This window comes from Octodon degus, unplaced genomic scaffold (assembly GCF_000260255.1).
Source record: "Octodon degus isolate 3935 unplaced genomic scaffold, OctDeg1.0 scaffold00340, whole genome shotgun sequence".
Lineage (NCBI taxonomy): Eukaryota > Metazoa > Chordata > Mammalia > Rodentia > Octodontidae > Octodon > Octodon degus.
Window position 1 is genome coordinate 438,997 of NW_004524916.1, and position 9,534 is coordinate 448,530.

The following is a 9,534-nucleotide window of genomic DNA, read 5'->3' on the forward strand; positions in this document are numbered from 1 at the left end:
GTACCGATAGGACACTCCTAATGAGCTTGAAAATGTAAGCTCCTGTGCTGTGGGAGGTGGGGGCCACTCAGGGAAGGCTGTGTGCTCTCAACACACAGTGAGAAAAACAGCCTTTGCCTCTTCAACCTGGAGGAACGGCATTTGGTGGAGGGTTAGATCAACTCAGACCCTTTATAATTACCGAGTGTACTAACATTAGGAAAAATCATTAAATCAAGTCTCATCTATTTGGCTTCATAACAGTCTATACATGTAATGTAGACTATACATAAATGCTTACAACTGGAAAGTTCTTCAGTATAGAAAGTATAATACTTTCTTATTAAGTACAGTGTTTATAAGTAAGTACAATGTTTTATTTTTTGTACAGAACCTTAAACCCATACAATGTTGCTAGTATGAAGCCTTATAATCATGTTGGAAGACACATCTGGACTCTGACTCTTGTTTTTCTCCTGAACTTCTGCACATATTAAAGCAACCTAAGTGTAATAAGAAGCAAAAAAAACTAGGTAAAGTATTGATCACTTCAAAGCTAGGAATCCTCTAGAGTGGATAGCTCAGCATTTGATTGAATAATCCTCCAGGATAGGACAAAAAATGAGGAAGTGAAGTGGCTGCAGGATTTAGCTGTCTTTCCTTTGCTAAGTGGCCTATTCTTTTGTAACAGCAGCACTTTGAACCCTTTCAAAGCAATTTAATAGCCATTACTTCCTTTTTCATCCTCAAAATGGGAGGTCCAAGTATGATTACCCAGGGAAGCTGGGTGGATTAAAAGGATCACAGAGTAAACTGGTGAAGAGCAAAGACTGTAAACAGGTTCTTCTGCCTTTGTGTTTTCCCACACTACCAGAATCCTCTTGTGATGTTACCTGACGCAAATAATAGCAAGATATATATATATATATATATATATGATGTTACATGAAGCATATAATATATATATATATACAAATATATAATGTTACATAAAGCATATAATAGCAAGATATGTATATCTTGATATATATGTATATATACACATATATAGAGAGAGAGGTAGAGAGAGAGAGACAGACAGACAGACACAGACACAGAGACAGACAGATATACAGAGACAGAAAGATCAAAATACTCCAATGCTTGTGAAAAATATTGTTAGAGATACTCAATTAAAATTGCTATAAGTGCTGTTCTAGCACAGAAAGTTGTTGGAATAGTATTTCAAAGGAACAGGTAATGTTACAGAGAAATTAATGCTCTAGAGGAACATTAGAAGAGAGGAGGGAGAGAAAAGAGGGGAAAATGAAGTTTGTTAGAAAATAAAGAAAACCCAAGGAATCCATGGCAGGGCTAGTAATATCGTGTGATTCAGGTTTGTAATGCTCCTTCTCCGTAAAGGTTAAATGTGGTGTTTTTCAGATTCTTACCACAAAGACCTTGTGTTCTTGGCCAGTCGATCCCTATTCTACACACATTTATTGCATTATTTCTCAGCAAATAAAACAAGGGTCACATGTAATTCAGCACATTGCTGCTTGAACCCCCCCCCCCATGAGATTTTTGACACAGATGTTTCCACAATCCAGTCTGGATCATCATTAAATTTTTTTTTAATAACTTACAAAAGATTAATATTTAAATTTTATTCTTTACCTCTATGTTTATAATATCATCATATATAGGAAACTTTGTTTTGAAGCTGACACCTATTGTTCACTTAGCAGATATGCTGCACATTGATATATTTATAATTTTCTGTATTTCTATGCACTCATCTGAATAACTTAGTCCAAGTCCCACAGTTAGATTAGTGTTGCTAAGATTGGTAGACCATTTTTATTTACTTTACAAAACTGTAAAGTATTAGCAGATATTAATTGAGTAAGCCAGCATAGTATCTGTACTCACAACCTTCAAAATTTCCTAAAGTAGGGTTGGCCAAATAGCTCAGCAGATTAAAGCACCTGCTGAGGCAGACACAGGGGCCGGAGTTCGATCTCCAGCCCTGCCATGGTAGTCCCGCCCCCATGCTCTCTGAGACAGCCATTGAGACTGGGCGTGGTGGCACACACCTGTAATCCCAGCTCTTGGGAGGCTGTAATCAGGAGGATCACTATGAGTCCAATCTATGCAGTGAGACCTTGAACACCCTGTATACCCTGTCCTAAATTTAAAATAGAAAATTCCTAAAGGTATTTTCTGCAGGGTCTCCTTTCTGGCTTCCATAAATGTTGACCATCAGCCGAGAAATAGATACTTCTGTAAAACTTATTCCAGTATTTAGTATCTTTTCTCATGTGAATTAGGAATGTAAAAGAGACGTTGACCTTCATGCCAATAAAGGCATCGTCTATGTATTCTATTATCCCAACTTACTGGTCAGTTACACCTATCAAATTTGTTAAATTTCAGTCCCATTTATTCAACTACTGATTTAAATTTCACAGTGAAGGAACATTACAAATGTGATTTGAATCCACAATAAAACAATTTTACCTGGGAATGGTGGTGCATGTCTGTAATCCCAGCACTCTGTAGACTGAGGAAGGAGGATCATGGCAATTCAAGGCTTGTTTGGGCTACAAAATGAATATAAGGTCAGTCTGAACTGCATAGTAAATCTTTGTCTCAAGGGGCCGGGGAGATGGCTCTGTGGAATGGGCCCTTCCCTGGCAAGCACAAAGGCCTGAGTTCAATCCCCAATAAAAAAAAAAAAAAAAAAAAAAACCCTTGTCTCAAAAAGACAAACCTGGGCCAGGAAGATTAAGCACTTGCCTGTCAAATGCAAGGTCCTGAGTTCAATCACTGGTACAAAAAAAAAAAAAAAAAAAAAGACAAAATTGAAATAATTTGAGTAAGAGAAATGGTCTTACATAATCTAGGTTAGTCTTAGTCAGTCAGTTGAAAGAAATTGAAAGCTGATGATTCCCTTGAAAGACTAGATTCCTAACTGTTGGCAGTGCCTTCATCCTGTGGCTACGAATCTTCCTGACAGCCTGTGCTAAGGCTCTTGGGATCCCTTGAGATCCCTCAGGATTGCCAATTCCTCTCAGTAAGTATCTAACTACATGCACATACATATATATTTAATCTACTACTATGTTAATTTGATATATATGAGTATATATATCAATAATATATCTCTTTTCTCTCCCCCTCTTTTATCCCATATATCTCATTTCTTGTTCTTATGATTGATCCCTGACAAGTTTTTGTGCCAGAAAAGATTCTAGAGTAACAGAACTTTAGTGTATTGACTTTTAATAGGTTTCCCAATATCTGGATTAATTCTATAAAGTTTTGTTAGATTGGGAGTCACCAGTGTTTGCAAGAGAATGAGTGCACCAGCAGCCTGCAGTACAATAAAAATAGAAATACAACACAACACAGAGCTTGGCCTTCAACTCACTTTGTAGCTCTGGCTGGCCTCAAACTCACAAGATAGTTTTGGGATTACTACCTATAAATAAAACAAAGTCCTGAGCACCATAATATATGAAGTACACAGTATGACCTACAAAGATGTCAACTTCAAACCCAATTCTTGAATTGTGCACCACCACATCCAGCCAGTGATTCCTAAGCAATTACCTGTAAGAGGTGAGGTTATGCATGACCATCCATTTGCTGTTGAAAGACTTATTCAGTGAGGGGTATGATGGGATTGGCTGATTGCTTCTATCTTCACAGGAACAGGTGGAGATGGAAGGTAGCCATCTCAGCTTCAAATTCCTGGGATCCACAGCATGCAACTGAGAACCTCTGTGTGTGCCCTAGACAAAAGTCTCATCTTCTGCAGGCACAAGGACAAAAGCATTGGGAAACAATCCAGTTTCATCCTTTGGTACTTCAATTTCAATGTCAGCTGGGTCTGTTTTCTGTGAAAATGAGGGCATTGATTAGGAAAGAGCAAGGTCCTTAACATTGGAATAAAGACATGAAGAAATATTGCCGTGATGCAGGGAACATGGAACCTCCAAATTCTCCTTGGCTTTGGTTGCCAAAGGAAGAGGCCCTTCCATTTCTCTTTGCAGAGATTGACGTCCTGAAAAATGAACAACCTGCAATGATGTCCCTTGGATCAGTTGTCTTTCAGAGAGCTACTGATTTTTCTTGGAATCTATTCCCCGTCTTCAATCCTCTACCTATAAATAAAACAAAGTCCAGAACACCATAATAGATGAGGTACACAGTGTGACCTACAAAGATGTCAACTTTACATCAAAATAACTGCATCATATTTTCCATTCCATGAAAACATAAATCAGGAGAATATCCAGGGAAGTAAATATTAAGAATATCAGGTTTTAGTGAAAAGAACAAAATGTTCTGCTTAGTCAGGCTGAATTGAAGCATACTAGCACATTGAAAAGAGAATAATTTTGGATTCAATATATAGCTCAAGGGGTTGTAACAAACTCTAACAGATTATTTATTTGTTTATTTGAAACACCAAGTCAAAAGTCCCCTACAGTAAATGAAATTTGTCTATCTGGTCGAATTGCCTTGCTACTTTGTGTGTGTGTGTGTGTGTGTGTGTGTGTGTGTCCCAAATTTTCTTTTTCCCCCCATAATTTTATTGATAAACAAATAGCAATGAGACAGTTTCAAATCAAATTGGTAGGACACTTTCAATAATTAACACATTGCATACCTTCTTCCTAGTGGTTCATTGCTGTACAAGATGCAGACATGATATCCTAACACCATTAGAACAAATCATTCTACTCATTAAGAGAGTGTAACTATATATCTATCCTAACCACTTCAAATACACAGATACAAAATGGACATTCATCTGTATCCCCTTTCTTGGTTAAGTTCCATTATTTGAATATTATAGCTGTGCAAACTCAGCAATATACTCTAAAAGAGTCCAGTAGTCCATAATAGTATTGGGTCTTCTGCTTGACTGGCAATGTCAGAAATTGTTAACCTGAGTCCCCCATGGCTCAACATAACAGCATGGCTTTATTTCTTATATTTCGTTTTGATACTTTTCTGCTGGATGGTTAAGACCAAGGTAAAGCAGGACCTATGCAACAAGAGTTGTAGCTTTTTGGTCTGATAAGGTCAGTGAAATCCCCTCAGGATTTATCCTGAGACCCTGTACATCAGACTGTAGAACCTTTGTCAGTGTCAACCATGTGGATGAGTCATGGCCAATGCTTGGCCAATTTTGCTCTCTGTGAAAGCCTGAGAGAATGTTTTCTCTCGATGTGACTCTCCTTAGGTACACTCTACATCATCGATCACTTTCCTCTTTGGCCCCATAATCTCCTTGATCAGAAAATTTGGGACACTACTGAGTTACATGACATTACAGTACAAGTTCTCATATGTCCTGAGTCTTACTTGACCTTAGAAGGTTAGGGCCAAAATGTCAACTTTCCTTGCGGCCCTCCTTTTTCTCTAATTTTGGTCTGCAAACTTAGGTTGTTAACCATCCAGAAGACAAGCTTATTGTTATTACCATACAACTTAGGCTGTTAAGCTTAACCTCACTATCTGTCTGCATATCAAACATCTTAGGCATATTATGGAACCGGTATTACAAAGATATATAAAGATTTAAGAAGATTAAAATAATAGGGTATATTCATCATCTTAGACTTATGCTCTTACCAAAAGTATTTAAAGATTAAATTTTTATGATGTCTACAATAAATAAATTATAGCATAGAGCCCTAGCATCCTTGAAGAGTTGTACGGTGACTCCTCTTATGATCACCTACTTTTAGCAGCTCAGAATTCACAGTGGAAACTTCTATCCAACTAAGATCCTAAGTGTGTGAGGAGAATGAGATCTCAGGATGACAGTGGCCAAGGGAAGCACTAAATGATCATCAAAGGCAAGTTGGATAATTATAGTAATAGACAAGGGGACCAAATCAGTCACCTCAGTAGTCTATCCTAGAGGAACCAGCAACATTTGCTAGTATTCCTCGAACAAGAATTCAAGGGGACTTTACTGAATTCTCATTGAATGTGTATATGAATAAAATTTCTAGTCACTGTGAGCATAAGCCAAACTTAAGTTATGAAACCAGAAATGTATGGCTTTTTGATTAACTTACAATTGAAAGCTAAAATAAAAAATCAATTTAGGGGAAATTTGGTCCTTTTATGGAAGGATTTCTACTCATTGGATACTTAAACTCATTGTGTACTTATTTTCTCAGTTGTTGAATACATTCTTAGAATATATATGTATATGTGTATATCTATCAGTTGAAATTCCTACTGTGTTTTCCTCACCTGTTAGTATGTTAGTATCAAGTGGTTTTCACTAGAATTGCCTTAAAGTACAAAGCAGTAAACTAAAAGGAATCTTGCATTCCTGAAAAGTTTGCAGAAATTAGTTCAATAATGAAGGATTTGAGAAATATAAACATTGTAAATCATATAAATTTTGAGCTGTAGGGGACTCAGGTCAACAATTTCTGACATTGCCAGTGAAGCAGAAGACCCAATACTATTATGGACTACTGGAACCTTTTAGAGTATTTTGCTGAGTTAACACACCTATAATATTCAAATGACGGAACTAAACAGAAAAGGGGATACAGATGAATGTCCATTTTGTATCTGTGTATTCAAAATGGTTAGGATAGATATATAGTTACATTCTCTTAATGAATAGAGGGATTTGTTCTAATAGTGCTTGTAAATAGGATATCATGTCTGCATCTTGTACAGCAGTTAACCACTAGGAAGAATGTATGCAATGTGTTAATTATTGAAACTGTCCTACCAATTTGGTTTGAAACTGTCTCATTGCTATTTGTTTCTCAATAAAATCATGGAAATAAAACAAATCAATTTCTCTATTTTGTCCTAATTATGATTACTGTCTTTTGGTCTTCAGCTATAGTCAAAGAAACTGTGAAAAATTCTGAAGTTAAATAATTTCAGTTTTATTTATTGTTAATTACATATAGTAGAACTTAGTTTTCTTTCCCATCTGGCAAGACAGTGGTAAAAAAACATGAGAAGCCAGACACTAAAAAGAAGAGACCTGAAGCCAAGAAGGCTGCTGCTGGTGACACTGGTAAAAAGGGTAAGGTAAAGGCAAGAAAGTCCAGGAAGGAGCAAACCTGCTGCAGCCGAAATCCTGTCCTGGTTAGAGGAATTAGTAGATACTCCTGATCTGCCATGTATTCCAGAAAGGCTTTGTACGAGGGAAAGTACACAGCTGCTAAATCAAAGGTTGAGAAGAAAAAGAAGGAGAAGTTCTTGCTACTATCACAAAACTAGTCCATGGTAACAATAATGGTGGTACCTGGGTGTAAGCTTCAACAATTTCCTAGATACTTCCCTACTGAAGATGTGCCCTGAAGGCTCGTGAGCAAAAAACCCTTCAGTCAGCGTGTGAGGAAACCTTGAGCTAGCATCACTCCTGGCGCCATCTTGAGCATCCTCACTGGGTGTGACAAAGAAAAGAGAGTGGTCTTTCTGAAGGAGCTGACCAGTGCCTTGCTACTTGTGACTGGATCTCTCAGCCTTAATCATTTTCCTCTAGGAAGAACACACCAGAAATTTGTCATTGCCACCTCTACAAAAATTGACATCAGCAAGGTGAAAATCCCCAAACACCTCACTGATGCTTACTTCAAGAAGCAGCAGCTGCAGAAACCCAGACACCAAAGGGTGAGATCTTTGACACAGAGAAAGAGAGAGACCAGATTTCAGACAGAGCAAGATGGACCAGAAAACAAGGGACTCACAGCTTTTACCAAAAATCAAAGTTGTTCCTCAGCTCTGGGGCTACCTCTGATCTGTTTTTGCTGTGACAAATGAAATTTATCCTCTTAAAGTATTGTTCTAAATTTCTTATTAAGAACCTAATTAAATAACTGAAACATTTAAAAAATTAAATATTGTGAATTATTTTTGATAATTACTGAAAGAGAGAATACCATTTCTTTTTTATTTTAGTGTATTTGGTTATGTCTTTACCACGGTTATCTTTCTGTGGCATGTAGCCCTTGAAATGCTCCATATTTTATGGTCTGACCAATTAACATTCAAAAAAGTAGTACTTTTGAAATGTAACTGGCTATATTTTTAAATTGAATTTATGTAAAATTTTTGCTGAAAGTTGATAAAGCACAAGAAATGAAAAGATGAGAACTGTAATTTCAGTACGAAAGAAACCATTGTCTTCCCTCTATTGAAAAATAAAAAGTAACAGGGTTCAGGTCCAGTGCTATATTTTCAGGACCTAACAATGTGCTTGAGAAACACTGAGTCTGTAAAAAAAGAATACATGCTTCAAGAAAAGAAAAACTTTATAAATATTTTGATACTAAATATATCAAGACATAGTGAGATTAATACAAGTTACCTTCAGCTTCTATAATTACAAGAGGTGCTCTAAGCAGTGGATATTAACTTCCAGTTATATATTAGTATGGAGAATTGGTGCTTAGGTAACCTTGGACTTCAACATTGCTACACTTTATTTTCAATTTCTTCTGTAAAGGTTGGCCTTGTAGTGTTTTGTTTTTTTTTTTTTTTTTTTTTTTGTGATACATGACATCCTCTAGGGTCGCTATATGAGGGAAACATCATCAGTTGAAAAAATATCATACTATTTTTTTTCTGATTGTGTATGCAGGTTTTGGTAGGATCAATAGTTGCACTCAATAAATGATTATCCAGTGAAATAATTGATGAATTATGTGCATTCAGTCCTTCAGTACTCTCTCCCTACACACACTAGACACACACACACACACACACACACACACACACACACACACACACACACACAGATAAATACAACTGAAGTACTTTGGCTATTTCTCTATAAATAATTTTGTATATCACATTTTAAAACATATCAACAAAACAAACTTAGCTACTACTGTTGCTGCTTAGGCTCATCATTCAAGTGTATTCAGCCTGGTATTATTTTTTCCCACCACCCCTTCCTCACTCCAACTCCAAGACATTCTAAGATCTCTGCTCTCTCTGCTATCCTTGACATACCTATTTCCATTCCTAGCAAAGAATCTCAGCATGCCTGAGCTGTGCAGAAAGCCATGAATTTATCGCAAAGAAGTCAGCCTTGGCTCTTTCACCCCACATGAAGGGAGCCAGACCCCCAGCACTTAGCATATTATGGTTTTTCCCCCACAAGATGTCCATCCCCTCACAATCCAGTTGAAGCAACTTGCTTTCCTGATTAGAAGCTCTTCTTCTGGTATTTACTATTCTATAAGCAAAGAAACTCAACTTTTAATTTGTTAAAGTAAAATAAGATATAACAAGGAGAGAAAATCACTCTGCTACCTCTTAGCTTCTTCCCCATTAGAGCACTGGCTCTTGTTATGATGAGATAAAGGCTCCTGAGGTTGCACTCTATTCTTAGGTTTTATGTTTCTTCATTTTCCAGCTAATCCTCAATCACTATAATTTTCCTGTTGTTACCAGTGCTCTTTTCTTTTCTCAGATACACGACCTATGTGTCTTATGCCAAATTTACCAGATATTATTTTTCCTTGGCTGATACGACTATTAATATAGAAGAGTAGAAAGTTCTTTTTT